Consider the following 19,479-nt stretch of genomic DNA (forward strand, 5'->3'; position numbering starts at 1 on the left):
TGGTGTTCCAGGTCAACTCTATAACAACTGAGTTTGACCTGAGGGCACTCAATGGTAGGACAAATTCTGATAAAAAGGGAGCCCATACATATAATAGGCCCGCGCATTCCTCTAGAATAGACTATCTTCTTCTTGATATCCATCTGTGGAGTATGGTTAAGGACATGGTCATTATACCCTCTGTAGAAAGTGACCACAATCTTCTTTCTCTTACCCTGACCAATAGGTGTTTAGACGGTTTAGGCAGCAGAACCTTGGGTTCTTCCGTCCCGGACATGTCGATAGTTTCAAATTGCGGTCGACGGCTAAAGTGGGCTAAGCTGTCGCTCTCAGCAGAGAAACTACTGTCCATATCGCAGAACTTAGCAGCAGTCGTAGGCAACCTTGACACTCTGGGGGGAGGGTTGGGGGATGTGTCTGCCAGATTTTGTAACCTAACCCTTGCTCTTAGTGATCTTTTTATTGTTCCAGGCAGTACCAATGGAAAGAGACCAGGTTCCCGGGCTAGACAAGGCTGGTTTAACCGTACGTGCAGAGAGGCGAAGACTCTGCTCGTTGACGCAGTTAAATCTAAATCCCAAATTAGGATTAGGGAGGCCAGAAGGTCATACTCACACTGCCAAAGAGTCGCTTAGGAGGAATGGGAATACAACTTTTGGCAGGAACTCCTGACGGCCAGTCGAGGGAGAGATGCCAAAGGATTTTGGGATCTGGTGGGTAGTAGGAATCGTCCTGATGACACCTTGAGGACTTGCACTATTACTGCCAAGGCATGGTTTGACCGTTTTTTGGGTCTCTATTGTGCCATTGAAGGCCCACTTAATGATCAATTCATCCTTCCCCCCTATTCTTTTGATAGAGACATGGATTTCTTTTCCGCGTGTGAAGTCACAAACCTAATTAAAACCCTCACTCCATTAAAAGCAGCCGGCCCAGATGGGTTACCAGGGGATCTTCTTCGTGCTTATCCAGGTGATTGGGGGGTATTGATTTCTGCTCTCCTAAATGCCATCATTGAGGGAGGGTCTGTCCCAGAGTCCTGGAAAGGGGCAGAGGTAGTCCCAATTTTCAAAAAGGGAAACCGTGATATACCAGGAAACTATAGGCCTATAAGCCTTATAGATTCGACCCAGAAGGTGGCGGGTAAAGCAATTTTGGGAAGGATTCTTTCTTGGGTGGATGATAATCATATACTATCCGAGATGCAGGCCGGGTTTCGCACAGGCACAGGAACAATTGAACAAGTCTTTAGACTCCTGTTACTGTACTGGAAGGTGGTGGTGCTGGGCAAGGGCAGTCTTTATTTGGCCTTTATAGACCTGAAGACTGCCTTTGACCTAGTTCCCAGGGATGAACTTTGGAGGGTGTTGTATGGTCTCGGGATGCCCCCATATATTGTGGACCTCCTAATGAAGTTGCATAATGCTAACTATGCACAGGTTAGATGGGGTTTGAATGGGGAGAAGACTGACAAGATCCAGGTAGAGAGGGGTGTCCGGCAGGGCTGCGTCCTAGCACCCACCCTCTTCTCGCTATATGTGAACGGGGTGGTAGACCATTTGCTAGAAGAACCAGCAGACGCCCCCACACTCTGTGACGTCAAGATCCCAACTTTGTTGTTTGCCGACGACACCCTTCTCATTTCGAAAACACCCCAGGGCTTTCAGAAGCTCCTGAACCGGTTTCAGGATTTTTGTGTAATGAGAGGACTTGTTATAAATGTAGAAAAAACCAAATATCTAGTCATGCATCCTCCCAGAAAACTAGGTCGCCCCCCCATCCTGAATTCTATCCCCCTTGAAAAAGTCTCTGAATTTGACTACTTGGGAATTCGGTTGAGTGACTGTATGAATTGGATGCCCCATACCAACAAAATGTCACTGGTCCACAAAAGGGTGGGGGGAGCCTTGTTAAAGGAGTACAATACTTCATCGAAACACTGTGTATCCCCGATTATTGATATATACAAGGCTAGAGCAGTACCCGCATCACTTTACGGAGCGGAGTTATGGGGTCTGGGCAACATGGAGTCTCTGACTAAAGCGGAGAACAAATTTATTAAGGATTTAATGGCAGTCCCGATGAGCACCCCGACAGTCCCGGTGCTTATGGATGCGGGCTGTAAACCAATTAAAGACCTGGCCCGCCTCCGGCCTCTCCTACTGTGGGCCCGACTGTGGAAGGTCCCGGAATTAAAATCTTATGCAGATGGGCTGGCAGAGGTAATGCATTCGGATGGCTGGCAGAAGATCAAATGGCTCAGGGGCATCAAACACCTGCTCGGGGAACTAGGTCTGGGTTCCTGCTGGTTTAATCACTCAGCTCCCCCGAAGGAGTCTCTGAAAAAAATATATTGGGACTGGGTGTCCTCAAAGCTCATGAGCAATCAGTATCACTGCAATTCCACCGCAGCATATCTGAGGATTAAAGATGTTACTGCCTTTGAACCCTTTTTGGATATTATCACCATTCCAATGGACCGGGCCTTGTACATCAAATTCAGACTAGGAATTTTACCCCTAGCCGACCTCCTTTCCAGATGGAACTCGAATAAGCAGGTATCATGCTATTGTGCCCTTTGTCCTGACTGCTGCGAAACAGTGGCACATTTTCTCCTTGATTGCCCTGACTATGCGCGCCCAAGATCTTATTGGCTTAAACCGCTTTGTAAAGAGTTGGGAATCCGCCAGCACTCGGTGGCTTTACGTATTTTATTGACCAATACTGCTCCTCCTATCGTTTGTGCTGTCTCTAAATTTATTAAATGGGCTTGGTTGATTCGCCTAAAAAGACTGTCCTTATCGATTTAATGCTTTTTTAAAACGTATTTATTCTGTTTTTACTACTTGATGTTTTTATGTACAGTCTATGATTTCTGATGTGCTGTTTTATATATTTCTGTGTAACGCTTTTATGATATATGCATATCGAAATAAAGCTATCAACCAACCAAGCAATATTGAAGGTGTTTATGGGATGAGTGTTGGTTGATGCCCTTTTGTCATGACATGGCTGTTGATTGAAAGATACCTACTGTGTTATTTACAAGAGTCCAAGTTATGGGATGAGCAAGGGTTGAAGGATGGCTATTGTGTTATTCACGCAAATCAGGCTTGCCGCAGTGTAGAGTAGCGTTGCTATACTTACAGTTTTTAAGCTCAAACAACATTTCTTATTCCATGTGTGCTTTTTTGAAAGCTGCCTTTCTGGTTAGGAAGACTATGGATGGCTAATTTTGCTTGTATTGACCCCCCTACATGGTTAGAGAGCACCAGATCGAGGCATTCTTTACTTATTTTGTTAGTATCAGCAAGGGGCACATGGCGGACCCTAATAGTGGTTTTTGTTCTCTTATCTGATCTCAAAACTGTATGTCCGTGAGCGTGCCTAAGAGCGTGTCTGTGTTTTGTGTTTTTTTTTTTTAAGTTGGTTTTATGATGAAGTCAGCGACCAAAATTGTGCTGTTGCAATTGCATTCTTAAGTGCTTTTAAATCAATGGAAATTTGGATTTTTATGTTTGCTACATTGAGGAATTTATATTTGATATCATGCGCTTTTATGGTCTATTCTACATGACCGAATAAAGAATGTTGAATTGAATTGAAGATACCCACTGCGTTATTAACAAGATTGCAAGTTATGGGATGAGCAATGATTAAAAGATACCCACTGTGGTATTCACAAGATTCCAAGTTATGTGATTAGCGAGGGTTGAAAGATACCCATTTTGGTATTTACAAGAGTCCACGTTATGGGATGAGCGGGGGTTGAAGGATGCCTATTGTGTTATTCACAGTCATGGTACGAACAAGGGTTGAAAGAAGCCCATTGTGTTATTCACACAATTCCAAGTTATGGAATGAGTGAGGGTTGACAGACACCCACTGTGCTATTCCACAATTCTATATTATGGGACAAGTGGTCTCACTATCCCAACTGATGGAGAACCCTGATTTACTGCACTCCTGTCTGTCTGAAGTCCACACCTGGATGTGTGAGTCAGCTGTTAAGCCTAATGGCTCAAAGACAGAAATTATGCTGTTAGGGAATAAGACCCCCTCACTCCCTCTGACTAGTTGGCCTAGCTGTATGGAAGAGCTCCCGAGCCCAAAAAAGGAGATCAAGAGCTTAGGGGTCTGGTTAGAGCAAGACCTATCGCTTAGGACCCAGGCGAAAAAAACAGCAGGAGTCTGTTTTGGTCTTCTCCGGTCAGCTCGCAAAGTCCTGCCTCTTCTTCCTTTGACATCAAGGAAGTTGCTTATTCAGGGGCTTATTACATCGAGACTTGATTATTGCAATGCTATTTTCTTGGGTGCCCCTGAAGCAACGTTTAATACACTCCAGCAGGTCCAAAATGCTGCTGCTAGGCTACTTATGGGCGTGCCTAGGATACAGTCAGCTAAACCGGCCTTAAAGGCGCTGCACTGGCTCCCGGTGCGGGAAAGGGTGATATTCAAGGCCCTCTGCACAGCCCATAAAATCCTTCAGGGGAAGGGCCCTCCCATACTGAGGAACTTAGCGGCGCCTTATAAAGCTAACAGAGCGTTGCGCTCTGATCAGAAATATCTTCTCCAAACTCCCAGAGTAAAAAGGGCCCGTACTGGTGGGAGAAGATTCTCGGTTAACACAGCTATGCTGTGGAATGCGCTCCCTTTGAAGTTGCGCTCTGAGACCTGCACTCTGCGGTTTCGTAAATGCCTCAAAACCTTTCTGTTTCCTGCTTGACCGCACCTGAACTGGCCGGGGGTTAATTGGTGGTGTCTGGACAAGCGCTGGGATGCCCGAGGGTAACTGTGCGCTATATAAAATTTTAAATAAATAAATAAAAATAAAGTGAGGGCTGAAAGATACTGATTGTGTTATTCACACAATTCCAAGTTGCGGTATGAGTTTGGGTTGAAAGATACCAACTGTTATTCACACAATTCAAAGTTATGGAATGAGTGGGAGTTGAAGGCTACCCATTGAGGTATTGACAAGATTGCACGTTATGAGACTAGTGAGGGTTGAAAGATACCCATTGCATTATTCACAAGATTGCTAGTTATGGAATGAGTACTTATTGATCAATACCCACTGTTATTCATGAGATTCCAAGTTATCGATGACTGAATGTTGAAATATTTACCTGTGTTATCTATGAGATTCCAAAGTATGGGATGAGTGATAGTTGAAAGATACCCACTGTGTTATCCGGAGATTCCAAAGTATAAAATGAGTAAAAATTGAACGATACCCACTGTGTTATCCAGAAGATTCCAAGGTATGGAATGAGTGAGGCTTGAAAGATACCCACTGGTTTATCCATGAGATTCCAAGGTATGGGATGACTGAGGGTTGAAAGATACCCACTGTGTTATTCGCAAGTTTCCAAGTTAAAGGGATGAGTGCGGGTTGAAAGATACACGTTGTGTTATTCCCAAGATTGCAAGTTTTGGGATGAGTGAGGTTTGAAAGATACACATCGTGCTGTTCTTAAGATTGCAAGTTTTGGAATGAGTAAAGCTTGAACGATACCCACAGTCTTATTCACAAGATTCCAAGTTATGGGATGGGTGAGGGTTGAAAGATACTCACTGTGTCATTCACAAGATTCCAAGTCATAGATTTAGTAAGGGGTGGAAGATATCAACTGTTTTTTTCATGTGATTTCATGTTATAAGATGAGTGAGGGTTGAAAGATACCCACTGTATTATTCACAAGATTGCAAGTTATGGGATGAGTAATGATTGATAGATACCCAATGTGTAAATCACAAGGTTCCAAATTATGGGACGAGTGAGGGTTGAAACACACCCAATGTGTCAATCTCAAGATTCCAAGTTATAGGATAAGTGACGGTTGAAAGATACGCATAGTGTTATTCACGAGATTCTGTGGGTTTTGTCAGGTTCATATGATTCTGTGTCTCCAGGAATCTCGTTTATTTTGCAGAGTGTTCAATGTCTTTTATGTTGCTTCTAGAGGCTAGTCACTTGTTTTTTTCGGTGTTTAAAGAAGAATGTTTTATGTGTCCTTGCTGCCCAAGAGTGCTGATCTAACAGCTACATTTGTTGATAACTGAGTGTGAGCAGCGAAGTTCCATGATCTTGGTGGGATATTGTTAGATCTAGGGGTCTCTAGTTGGCAGAAGTAGGTACTAATGTTCAAATAGGGACACTTGCTTCTAGTCAGGTTAAGGGGGATGCACTCTTTGTATAACCCATGCTCACCCCCTTGGTAGCTTGGCACGAGCAGACAGGCTTATCAAAGTCAATGTGTAAAGTATTTGTACCAACACTCACAGGAACACAGTGAAAACACCACAAATGGACTCCACACTAGTTTAGAAAAATAAAGTATCTTTGTCTAAACTACAAAAGACCAAAATGACAATAAATCCAACATACACAGTTCGAAAATATGATTTTAAAAGAGTTCAAGGGTTTGCGTCAAAATAATCCACAGTTGCGTCACTTTTAGCCCAACGTACCTGTAGATGCGACAAAAGTTCCAAGCGGCAGCTGCAGCATCAGAAAACAAGATATGTGTCACTCCTGAGACCCTGGGGAGGCGATGCGACAACCCCGCTGCACATAGCGGGCGGGTTGCGTCGAATCCAATCTATATGGGGAGCGATGTGATACCTTGTATGGATTCCGGGTTGCAGGTTCCATAGGAAGCGTCTCGCACAGGCATGATGCGACGATCTCCAGGACGGTGACGATCTTCGATGCGGCGGCAATGCGCGGCGCAGCGGTGATCTTCTTCTGTCGTGACCCCTCGATGCATTGACTCTGCGACAATGCTCGCAGTGACGAGGTGCGGTCCGCAAGCAAGTGGTGCGACAATTCTGACAGCAACGACAGGCTCTGCGTCGATACTCGCAGCAACAGGAATCTTCCCGCACGGGGTGGTGCGCTCCGCAAGTGAACGATGCATCGGTTCTTGCAGCGGCAACAGGCGCTGCGACAATCTTTGCGGTGACGGGAATTCTCTCACACTGTCGACTATGCGCTCCACAAGTCAGCGATGCGTGCACAATTGTAGATCTTATTTTCTTCTTCTTTTCCAGCTCCCCAAACAGCAGGCACCAACCTCCAGAGGCCCCACAAATGGATCAAGCACTCTAGGCAGGTCAGAAATCCCACAGCAGAGTTCAGGGTGGAAGCTGGGGGGTGTAGCCCTTTTTTCCTTGGACTTCTTAACAGGAGGCCAGCTCTTCTCATGCCCTTGGAGATCTCTTCAAGCAGGGGACACAGTAACAGCAAAGTCCTTCCCCTCTCCTTGGCAGAATAGCAACTGCAGGTCAGCCTACAACACACAGCAGGACAGTCCTTCCTCTTCAGTCTTCCAGCTTTTCTCCTTGGCAGATGTTCCTTCTTGATTCCAGGATGATTTAAAGTCGTTGGGTCTGGGTACTCCTTTTTATACCAATATTCCCTTTGTTCTCTGAAGACAGAAGTGGTGTCACAATGGTCAGTTGTGGGAGACTCAGCCCTTCTGGCTGGTCCCTGACCCACTGGTTTTCCCACTGGGGAACACATCCCACTCTCACCCCTCAGTCTGGACTTCTGTACCCTCCCAACTGGAGCGGTACTGCCAGACACCAGAACCACTGGAGCTCTGGTTACAGATGCTCCCGGTTCTCTTGACACTAGGAGGTCCCCCTCAAATAGCATGCAAGTACAGCCTAGGTCCCCAACCTGGTGTTCCCTTAAGGAACCCTCCAGGCCCTGAGACTGGGTTTTGGGCGCCTTGGGACCCACAGTCTCACACTCACTCCTTCTCCACTGAGACAGGACGTGAGCCCCTACGCCCCTCCCACTACATTGGGACCTAACTGGGCTACACTGCACCTCTTCCACCTCACAGGTCTGGAAGATTTCTGCACCACTCCTTTTGGGATCACTACCCAATGCCTCTTCAGACTCTCTGGAATCCACCAAGAGGTCTGCCTCCTGCGCAAGTTCCCTGGAATCAGAGAACTCACACTCCACCGGGTGTTACATAGCTCTGGAAAACAGGGACTTAGAATATGCTCTCCAATAAATGAATCACACAGCCCTCTACAAGGGTTAACCAAACCATCCTTCATCTCACCATCCAGTGCCTTGCACACGTACCCCACACCACTCTCCTGAGACTAGCAAGACAGTATCTGACTGTCTCTATCACACAACCCACACTCTTCTGGGCGGTCTTCACACTCACACACCAAGGTGTCTACCATGGGGGAACCCCTCTGCCTGTACCTCTCATCTAGAGTCAGTAGAGTGTCCCTCCCACCACTAGGAATATGGGGGCATATTACCAAGCAATAGCGATAATTATCGCTATTGCTTGGTTAGAGACAAAATTTTACCGCTGAGCTGCGGCGATTTTTATCGCAGATAAACCTTGGTATTACCAAGGTTTATCGCAAATGCGATAAAAAACGGCCGCAATGCATGAATATCGCTGAAAAGTCAGCGATATTCATGCATTACCGAGCTAATGCTCTTAGCCATGTTATCCACCTCCCATTGGATAACATGGCTAAGAACTGCTCAGGGCAGGTGTTAGCTTTTGGAGATATTCGCGCTTAGCACGAATATCTCCAAAAGTTGGTAATAGGAGATAGCGATGTTAGCGACTGTTTCCAGTCGCTAACATCTTGGCACGCCCACTTTGCATGTCATTAGTGATAAATATCACTGACATGCAAAGTGGGGCCCAAGATGGTGCTATCTCCTACTAGCTGTCGCTAACTGGTGTTAGCGACAGCTAGGTAATAGGGAGATAAGGAGATAATTTTATCTCCGCTTTCTTGGCTTTTAAAGCCAAAAAAGCGGAGATAAACCCCCTTGATAATATGCCCCATGGTTTCCTGTGTCAGTCCCCCAATCTACTTCAGGGACACTGCACCCCACTGGAACTACATCATAAACCTGAACCCCCCTGGTGTATGTCAACCCCCTCCCTCAAGTCAGGTGCCACATCTCCTGATATTTATATCTTGCTCTCAGCACTAGACACTCCAATCTTGCTGCCACCTTCTGAGCTGGACTCCACCTCCAACTCAGCAAAGCTCACTTCTTGAGCTACACATTTTTCTTCTTTCTGGGCTAAGGCCCACCGGATCTCAGCCTTCTTGATTTCCCGGTCTAATTCTCTGTTCCTTCACTCAGCAACAAGGAGCCATTCACTTTTCTCTCCTTCACCGTCAGGGAAGTCCTCCTCCTCAGAATCGTCTCTTAGTGTTGCTTCACAAATTCTGACCTCATAGGAATGCAGGCGTGCCTCAAGATTCCTCCTTGCGGACCCTCTCTCCACGAGCAGCCCTCTCTTTTTGCAAAAAGCTTTATCTCCTCCACTATGTAGCTAAACAGGTGGAAAAAGTTGACTTCCATTTTGGCAAGACTTCACAGGTGCAACACTAGCCAGAGTCTCAGTATCCAAAAAATACTTCAAGGAGGACACCAGGAAACAAAACAAACAGTATGTGTCTGTTTAGTGGTCTGTACTAATCTAGTGATGTACACCAATTACTGTGGGTCAAGTACAAATAGAAGTTTTAAATCCTCACCGCTGACCACCAGTGTTAGATCTGGGGGTCTCTAGTTGGCAGAGGTAGGTGTCAATGTCCAAATATGGACCTTGCTTCTACTCAGGGTAAAGGGGATACACTCTTTGGATAACCCCTGCTCCCCCCCTTGGTAGTTTGACACGAGCAGACAGAATTATCAAAGGCAATGTGTAAAGTATTTGTACCAACACTCACAGTAACACAGTGAAAACACCACACATGGACTCCACACCAGTTTAGAAAAATAAAGACCAAAATGACAAAAATCCTACATACACAGTTTAAGAATATGATTTTAAAAGAGTTCAGGGTTTGTGTCAAAATAATCCACAGGTGCGTCACTTTTAGCCCAAAGTACCTGTAGATGCAACAAAAGTTCAAAGTGGCAGCTGCAGCGTCAGAAAACAAGCGACGCGTCACTCCTGAGACCCTGGGGAGGCGATGCGAGAACCCCGCTGCACGCGGGCGGGTTGCGTTGAATACGATCTGTAAGGGGAGCGATGCGATACCTTGTATGGATTCTGGGTTGTAGGTTCGATAGGAAGCGCCTTGCATAGGCACGATGCTACGATCTCCGGGACAACGACGATCTTTAGTGCGGCAGCAATCGGTGGTGCAGCGTTCATCTTCTTCTGTCGCGGCCCCTCGATGTGTTGACTCTGCGACGATGTTCGCAACGTCGGGGTGCGGTCCGCAAGCAAGCGGTGCAACGGTTCTCACAGCGACGACAGGCTCTGTGGCGATACTCACAGCGACATGAATCTTCCCGCCCCTGGGCAATGCGCTCCGCAAGCGAACGATGCGGTTCTTGCAGCGACAACAGGAGCAGCGACGATCTTCGCTGTGATGGGAATTCTCTCGCACTGTTGACAATGCGCTCCGCAAGCGAGCGATGCGTGCAAAATTGTAGATCTTCTTCTTCTTTTCTAGCTCCCCAAACAGCAGGCAACAACCTCCAGAGGCTCCACAAATGGATCAAGCACTCTAGGCAGGTCAGAACTCACACAGCAGAGGTCAGGGGGGAAGCTGGAGGGTGAAGTCCTTTTTTCCTGGGACTTCTTAACAGGAGGCGAGCTCTTCTCAGGCCCTTGGAAATCTCTTCAAGCAGGGGACACAGCAACAACAAAGTCCTTCCCCTCTCCTTGGCAGAATAGCAACTGCAGGTCAGCCTACAACACACAGCAGGACAGTCCTTCCTCTTCAGTCTTCCAGCTTTTCCCCTTGGCAGAGGTTCCTTCTTGATTCCAGGATGATCTAAAGTCTTGGGGTCTGGGTGCCCCTTTTTTATACCAATATTCCCTTTGCTCTCTGAAGGCAGAGAGGCCTTTGCCTAGTCAAAGCCAGTTCTGTCAGTCCTGGAGCACTCTGTTTACCTGACTCCTTCTTTCCTTTGAGAGAGATGGGCAGGGCCGTCAGCTACCCAGCAGGAGGTGGAGCCAGCATTGTGGAAGGCAGGCACAGCCCTATTCAGGCCCATATGCTATCCCCTCCCACCACTCAAGATGCAGATGAAGCTATTCAGCCTAGTGCTGACTCACCCAGCCTCCTGGAACCACCCCAGCCCCTGTCACTCACAAACCAGACAGTCAATTCACAAACAGGCCAAGGCACACAGAAAGGTCAGACAGGAAAACAGCCACTTTCTAAAAGTGCTGTTTTCAAACACAGGATTTAAAAACCATCCTTCCTAAAATATGGGTTATTAAATTCTGAGTTCAGGGATACCAGACTTTAATTTTCTATCTTGCTCCTATGGGAAGATAAGCAGGTAAACATTATACGCAGCATTCCCCATTCTAGCCTATGGGTAAGGTAGCCTTTCAATAGTGAAAAACAAAATTGGCAGTATTTCACTTTAAGAGCATGTCAACCACACTAGTACATGCTCTACCTTTCACATACAGTGCACCCTGCCCAGGGGGCCGATTTTGGAAAAAGGGGGTGGTGATGGACAGAGTTTCTGAATGATGTAGAATACTCATACCAAGTCAAGAGATCATGGTTTTAATCCATCACCTGTTTTTTAGCTCATTGCACCATCCCAGCTCAGAACCTGGCTATATGCAAATTAGTCTGTTCCTGTCCCAGTGCATGATGGGAACAGGGCAAACCAAACTACCAAGCCAATTCTTATACTGGGAAGGAGACAAGCTTCCGGGGACCGGTTTCTGGCATCACAGCCTTCGTCGGCCCGGCTTGCTTGAATCCTGATGGTGCAATGAGCAAGGGACTCACGTCTGAGTATACCCTCCCACACATAGTGTGGATAAAATCGATTTTGGAAAAAGGGGGTGGTGATGGACAGAGTTTCTGAATGATGCAGAATACTCTTACCAAGTCAAGAGATCATGGTTTTAATCCATCACCTGTTTTTTAGCTCATTGCACCATCCCAGCTCAGAACCTGGCTATATGCAAATTAGTCTGTTCCTGTCCCAGTGCATGATGGGAACAGGGCAAACCAAACTACCAAGCAAATTCTTATACTGGGAAGGAGACAAGCTTTCGTGGACCGGTTTCTAGCATCACAGCCTTCGTCGGCCCGGCTTGCTTGAATCCTGATGGTGCAATGAGCAAGGGACTCACGTCTGAGTATACCCTCCCACACATAGTGTGGATAAAATCGATTTTGGAAAAAGGGGGTGGTGATGGACAGAGTTTCTGAATGATGCAGAATACTCTTACCAAGTCAAGAGATCATGGTTTTAATCCATCACCTGTTTTTTTAGCTCATTGCACCATCCCAGCTCAGAACCTGGCTATATGCAAATTAGTCTGTTCCTGTCCCAGTGCATGATGGGAACAGGGCAAACCAAACTACCAAGCCAATTCTTATACTGGGAAGGAGACAAGCTTCCGGGGACCGGTTTCTGGCATCACAGCCTTCGTCGGCCCGGCTTGCTTAAATCCTGATGGTGCAATGAGCAAGGGACTCACGTCTGAGTATACCCTCCCACACATAGTGTGGATAAAATCGATTTTGGAAAAAGGGGGTGGTGATGGACAGAGTTTCTGAATGATGCAGAATACTCTTACCAAGTCAAGAGATCATGGTTTTAATCCATCACCTGTTTTTTAGCTCATTGCACCATCCCAGCTCAGAACCTGGCTATATGCAAATTAGTCTGTTCCTGTCCCAGTGCATGATGGGAACAGGGCAAACCAAACTACCAAGCCAATTCTTATACTGGGAAGGAGACAAGCTTCCGGGGACCGGTTTCTGGCATCACAGCCTTCGTCGGCCCGGCTTGCTTGAATCCTGATGGTGCAATGAGCAAGGGACTCACGTCTGAGTATACCCTCCCACACATAGTGTGGATAAAATCTATTTTGGAAAAAGGGGGTGGTGATGGACAGAGTTTCTGAATGATGCAGAATACTCTTACCAAGTCAAGAGATCATGGTTTTAATCCATCACCTGTTTTTTAGCTCATTGCACCATCCCAGCTCAGAACCTGGCTATATGCAAATTAGTCTGTTCCTGTCCCAGTGCATGATGGGAACAGGGCAAACCAAACTACCAAGCCAATTCTTATACTGGGAAGGAGACAAGCTTCCGGGGACCGGTTTCTGGCATCACAGCCTTCGTCGGCCCGGCTTGCTTGAATCCTGACGGTGCAATGAGCAAGGGACTCACGTCTGAGTATACCCTCCCACACATAGTGTGGATAAAATCGATTTTGGAAAAAGGGGGTGGTGATGGACAGAGTTTCTGAATGATGCACAATACTCTTACCAAGTCAAGAGATCATGGTTTTAATCCATCACCTGTTTTTTAGCTCATTGCACCATCCCAGCTCAGAACTTGGCTATATGCAAATTAGTCTGTTCCTGTCCCAGTGCATGATGGGAACAGGGCAAACCAAACTACCAAGCCAATTCTTATACTGGGAAGGATACAAGCTTCCGGGGACCTGTTTCTGGCATCACAGCCTTCGTCGGCCCGGCTTGCTTGAATCCTGATGGTGCAATGAGCAAGGGACTCACGTCTGAGTATACCCTCCCACACATAGTGTGGATAAAATCGATTTTAGAAAAAGGGGGTGGTGATGGACAGAGTTTCTGAATGATGCAGAATACTCTTACCAAGTCAAGAGATCATGGTTTTAATCCATCACCTGTTTTTTAGCTCATTGCACCATCCCAGCTCAGAACCTGGCTATATGCAAATTAGTCTGTTCCTGTCCCAGTGCATGATGGGAACAGGGCAAACCAAACTACCAAGCCAATTCTTATACTGGGAAGGAGACAAGCTTCCGGGGACCGGTTTCTGGCATCACAGCCTTCGTCGGCCCGGCTTGCTTGAATCCTGATGGTGCAATGAGCAAGGGACTCACGTCTGAGTATACCCTCCCACACATAGTGTGGATAAAATCGATTTTGGAAAAAGGGGGTGGTGATTGACAGAGTTTCTGAATGATGCAGAATACTCTTACCAAGTCAAGAGATCATGGTTTTAATCCATCACCTGTTTTTTAGCTCATTGCACCATCCCAGCTCAGAACCTGGCTATATGCAAATTAGTCTGTTCCTGTCCCAGTGCATGATGGGAACAGGGCAAACCAAACTACCAAGCCAATTCTTATACTGGGAAGGAGACAAGCTTCCGGGGACCGGTTTCTGGCATCACAGCCTTCGTCGGCCCGGCTTGCTTGAATCCTGATGGTGCAATGAGCAAGGGACTCACGTCTGAGTATACCCTCCCACACATAGTGTGGATAAAATCGATTTTGGAAAAAGGGGGTGGTGATGGACAGAGTTTCTGAATGATGCAGAATACTCTTACCAAGTCAAGAGATCATGGTTTTAATCCATCACCTGTTTTTTAGCTCATTGCACCATCCCAGCTCAGAACCTGGCTATATGCAAATTAGTCTGTTCCTGTCCCAGTGCATGATGGGAACAGGGCAAACCAAACTACCAAGCCAATTCTTATACTGGGAAGGAGACAAGCTTCCGGGGACCGGTTTCTGGCATCACAGCCTTCGTCGGCCCGGCTTGCTTGAATCCTGATGGTGCAATGAGCAAGGGACTCACGTCTGAGTATACCCTCCCACACATAGTGTGGATAAAATCGATTTTGGAAAAAGGGGGTGGTGATGGACAGAGTTTCTGAATGATGCACAATACTCTTACCAAGTCAAGAGATCATGGTTTTAATCCATCACCTGTTTTTTAGCTCATTGCACCATCCCAGCTCAGAACCTGGCTATATGCAAATTAGTCTGTTCCTGTCCCAGTGCATGATGGGAACAGGGCAAACCAAACTACCAAGCCAATTCTTATACTGGGAAGGATACAAGCTTCCGGGGACCTGTTTCTGGCATCACAGCCTTCGTCGGCCCGGCTTGCTTGAATCCTGATGGTGCAATGAGCAAGGGACTCACGTCTGAGTATACCCTCCCACACATAGTGTGGATAAAATCGATTTTGGAAAAAGGGGGTGGTGATGGACAGAGTTTCTGAATGATGCACAATACTCTTACCAAGTCAAGAGATCATGGTTTTAATCCATCACCTGTTTTTTAGCTCATTGCACCATCCCAGCTCAGAACCTGGCTATATGCAAATTAGTCTGTTCCTGTCCCAGTGCATGATGGGAACAGGGCAAACCAAACTACCAAGCCAATTCTTATACTGGGAAGGAGACAAGCTTCCGGGGACCTGTTTCCGGCATCACAGCCTTCGTCGGCCCGGCTTGCTTGAATCCTGATGGTGCAATGAGCAAGGGACTCACGTCTGAGTATACCCTCCCACACATAGTGTGGATAAAATCGATTTTGGAAAAAGGGGGTGGTGATGGACAGAGTTTCTGAATGATGCAGAATACTCTTACCAAGTCAAGAGATCATGGTTTTAATCCATCACCTGTTTTTTAGCTCATTGCACCATCCCAGCTCAGAACCTGGCTATATGCAAATTAGTCTGTTCCTGTCCCAGTGCATGATGGGAACAGGGCAAACCAAACTACCAAGCCAATTCTTATACTGGGAAGGAGACAAGCTTCCGGGGACCGGTTTCTGGCATCACAGCCTTCGTCGGCCCGGCTTGCTTGAATCCTGACGGTGCAATGAGCAAGGGACTCACGTCTGAGTATACCCTCCCACACATAGTGTGGATAAAATCGATTTTGGAAAAAGGGGGTGGTGATGGACAGAGTTTCTGAATGATGCACAATACTCTTACCAAGTCAAGAGATCATGGTTTTAATCCATCACCTGTTTTTTAGCTCATTGCACCATCCCAGCTCAGAACTTGGCTATATGCAAATTAGTCTGTTCCTGTCCCAGTGCATGATGGGAACAGGGCAAACCAAACTACCAAGCCAATTCTTATACTGGGAAGGATACAAGCTTCCGGGGACCTGTTTCTGGCATCACAGCCTTCGTCGGCCCGGCTTGCTTGAATCCTGATGGTGCAATGAGCAAGGGACTCACGTCTGAGTATACCCTCCCACACATAGTGTGGATAAAATCGATTTTAGAAAAAGGGGGTGGTGATGGACAGAGTTTCTGAATGATGCAGAATACTCTTACCAAGTCAAGAGATCATGGTTTTAATCCATCACCTGTTTTTTAGCTCATTGCACCATCCCAGCTCAGAACCTGGCTATATGCAAATTAGTCTGTTCCTGTCCCAGTGCATGATGGGAACAGGGCAAACCAAACTACCAAGCCAATTCTTATACTGGGAAGGAGACAAGCTTCCGGGGACCGGTTTCTGGCATCACAGCCTTCGTCGGCCCGGCTTGCTTGAATCCTGATGGTGCAATGAGCAAGGGACTCACGTCTGAGTATACCCTCCCACACATAGTGTGGATAAAATCGATTTTGGAAAAAGGGGGTGGTGATTGACAGAGTTTCTGAATGATGCAGAATACTCTTACCAAGTCAAGAGATCATGGTTTTAATCCATCACCTGTTTTTTAGCTCATTGCACCATCCCAGCTCAGAACCTGGCTATATGCAAATTAGTCTGTTCCTGTCCCAGTGCATGATGGGAACAGGGCAAACCAAACTACCAAGCCAATTCTTATACTGGGAAGGAGACAAGCTTCCGGGGACCGGTTTCTGGCATCACAGCCTTCGTCGGCCCGGCTTGCTTGAATCCTGATGGTGCAATGAGCAAGGGACTCACGTCTGAGTATACCCTCCCACACATAGTGTGGATAAAATCGATTTTGGAAAAAGGGGGTGGTGATGGACAGAGTTTCTGAATGATGCAGAATACTCTTACCAAGTCAAGAGATCATGGTTTTAATCCATCACCTGTTTTTTAGCTCATTGCACCATCCCAGCTCAGAACCTGGCTATATGCAAATTAGTCTGTTCCTGTCCCAGTGCATGATGGGAACAGGGCAAACCAAACTACCAAGCCAATTCTTATACTGGGAAGGAGACAAGCTTCCGGGGACCGGTTTCTGGCATCACAGCCTTCGTCGGCCCGGCTTGCTTGAATCCTGATGGTGCAATGAGCAAGGGACTCACGTCTGAGTATACCCTCCCACACATAGTGTGGATAAAATCGATTTTGGAAAAAGGGGGTGGTGATGGACAGAGTTTCTGAATGATGCACAATACTCTTACCAAGTCAAGAGATCATGGTTTTAATCCATCACCTGTTTTTTAGCTCATTGCACCATCCCAGCTCAGAACCTGGCTATATGCAAATTAGTCTGTTCCTGTCCCAGTGCATGATGGGAACAGGGCAAACCAAACTACCAAGCCAATTCTTATACTGGGAAGGATACAAGCTTCCGGGGACCTGTTTCTGGCATCACAGCCTTCGTCGGCCCGGCTTGCTTGAATCCTGATGGTGCAATGAGCAAGGGACTCACGTCTGAGTATACCCTCCCACACATAGTGTGGATAAAATCGATTTTGGAAAAAGGGGGTGGTGATGGACAGAGTTTCTGAATGATGCAGAATACTCTTACCAAGTCAAGAGATCATGGTTTTAATCCATCACCTGTTTTTTAGCTCATTGCACCATCCCAGCTCAGAACCTGGCTATATGCAAATTAGTCTGTTCCTGTCCCAGTGCATGATGGGAACAGGGCAAACCAAACTACCAAGCCAATTCTTATACTGGGAAGGAGACAAGCTTCCGGGGACCGGTTTCTGGCATCACAGCCTTCGTCGGCCCGGCTTGCTTGAATCCTGATGGTGCAATGAGCAAGGGACTCACGTCTGAGTATACCCTCCCACACATAGTGTGGATAAAATCGATTTTGGAAAAAGGGGGTGGTGATGGACAGAGTTTCTGAATGATGCAGAATACTCTTACCAAGTCAAGAGATCATGGTTTTAATCCATCACCTGTTTTTTAGCTCATTGCACCATCCCAGCTCAGAACCTGGCTATATGCAAATTAGTCTGTTCCTGTCCCAGTGCATGATGGGAACAGGGCAAACCAAACTACCAAGCCAATTCTTATACTGGGAAGGAGACAAGCTTCCGGGGACCAGTTTCTGGCATCACAGCCTTCGTCGGCCCGGCTTGCTTGAATCCTGATGGTGCAATGAGCAAGGGACTCACGTCTGAGTATACCCTCCCACACATAGTGTGGATAAAATCGATTTTGGAAAAAGGGGGTGGTGATGGACAGAGTTTCTGAATGATGCAGAATACTCTTACCAAGTCAAGAGATCATGGTTTTAATCCATCACCTGTTTTTTAGCTCATTGCACCATCCCAGCTCAGAACCTGGCTATATGCAAATTAGTCTGTTCCTGTCCCAGTGCATGATGGGAACAGGGCAAACCAAACTACCAAGCCAATTCTTATACTGGGAAGGAGACAAGCTTCCGGGGACCGGTTTCTGGCATCACAGCCTTCGTCGGCCCGGCTTGCTTGAATCCTGATGGTGCAATGAGCAAGGGACTCACGTCTGAGTATACCCTCCCACACATAGTGTGGATAAAATCTATTTTGGAAAAAGGGGGGTGGTGATGGACAGAGTTTCTGAATGATGCAGAATACTCTTACCAAGTCAAGAGATCATGGTTTTAATCCATCACCTGTTTTTAGCTCATTGCACCATCCCAGCTCAGAACCTGGCTATATGCAAATTAGTCTGTTCCTGTCCCAGTGCATGATGGGAACAGGGCAAACCAAACTACCAAGCCAATTCTTATACTGGGAAGGAGACAAGCTTCCGGGGACCGGTTTCTGGCATCACAGCCTTCGTCGGCCCGGCTTGCTTGAATCCTGATGGTGCAATGAGCAAGGGACTCACGTCTGAGTATACCCTCCCACACATAGTGTGGATAAAATCGATTTTGGAAAAAGGGGGTGGTGATGGACAGAGTTTCTGAATGATGCAGAATACTCTTACCAAGTCAAGAGATCATGGTTTTAATCCATCAATTGTTTTTTAGCTCATTGCACCATCCCAGCTCAGAACCTGGCTATATGCAAATTAGTCTGTTCCTGTCCCAGTGCATGATGGGAACAGGGCAAACCAAACTACCAAGCCAATTCTTATGCTGGGAAGGAGACAAGCTTCCGGGGACCTGTTTCTGGCATCACAGCCTTCGTCGGCCCGGCTTGCTTGAATCCTGATGGTGCAATGAGCAAGGGACTCACGTCTGAGTATACCCTCCCACACATAGTGTGGATAAAATCGATTTTGGAAAAAGGGGGTGGTGATGGACAGAGTTTCTGAATGATGCAGAATATTCTTACCAAGTCAAGAGATCATGGTTTTAATCCATCACCTGTTTTTTTAGCTCATTGCACCATCCCAGCTCAGAACCTGGCTATATGCAAATTAGTCTGTTCCTGTCCCAGTGCATGATGGGAACAGGGCAAACCAAACTACCAAGCCAATTCTTATACTGGGAAGGAGACAAGCTTCCGGGGACCGGTTTCTGGCATCACAGCCTTCGTCGGCCCGGCTTGCTTGAATCCTGATGGTGCAATGAGCAAGG

The sequence above is a fragment of the Lissotriton helveticus genome, chromosome 2_1 (genome assembly GCF_964261635.1).
Source record: "Lissotriton helveticus chromosome 2_1, aLisHel1.1, whole genome shotgun sequence".
In the NCBI taxonomy this organism is placed as follows: domain Eukaryota; kingdom Metazoa; phylum Chordata; class Amphibia; order Caudata; family Salamandridae; genus Lissotriton; species Lissotriton helveticus.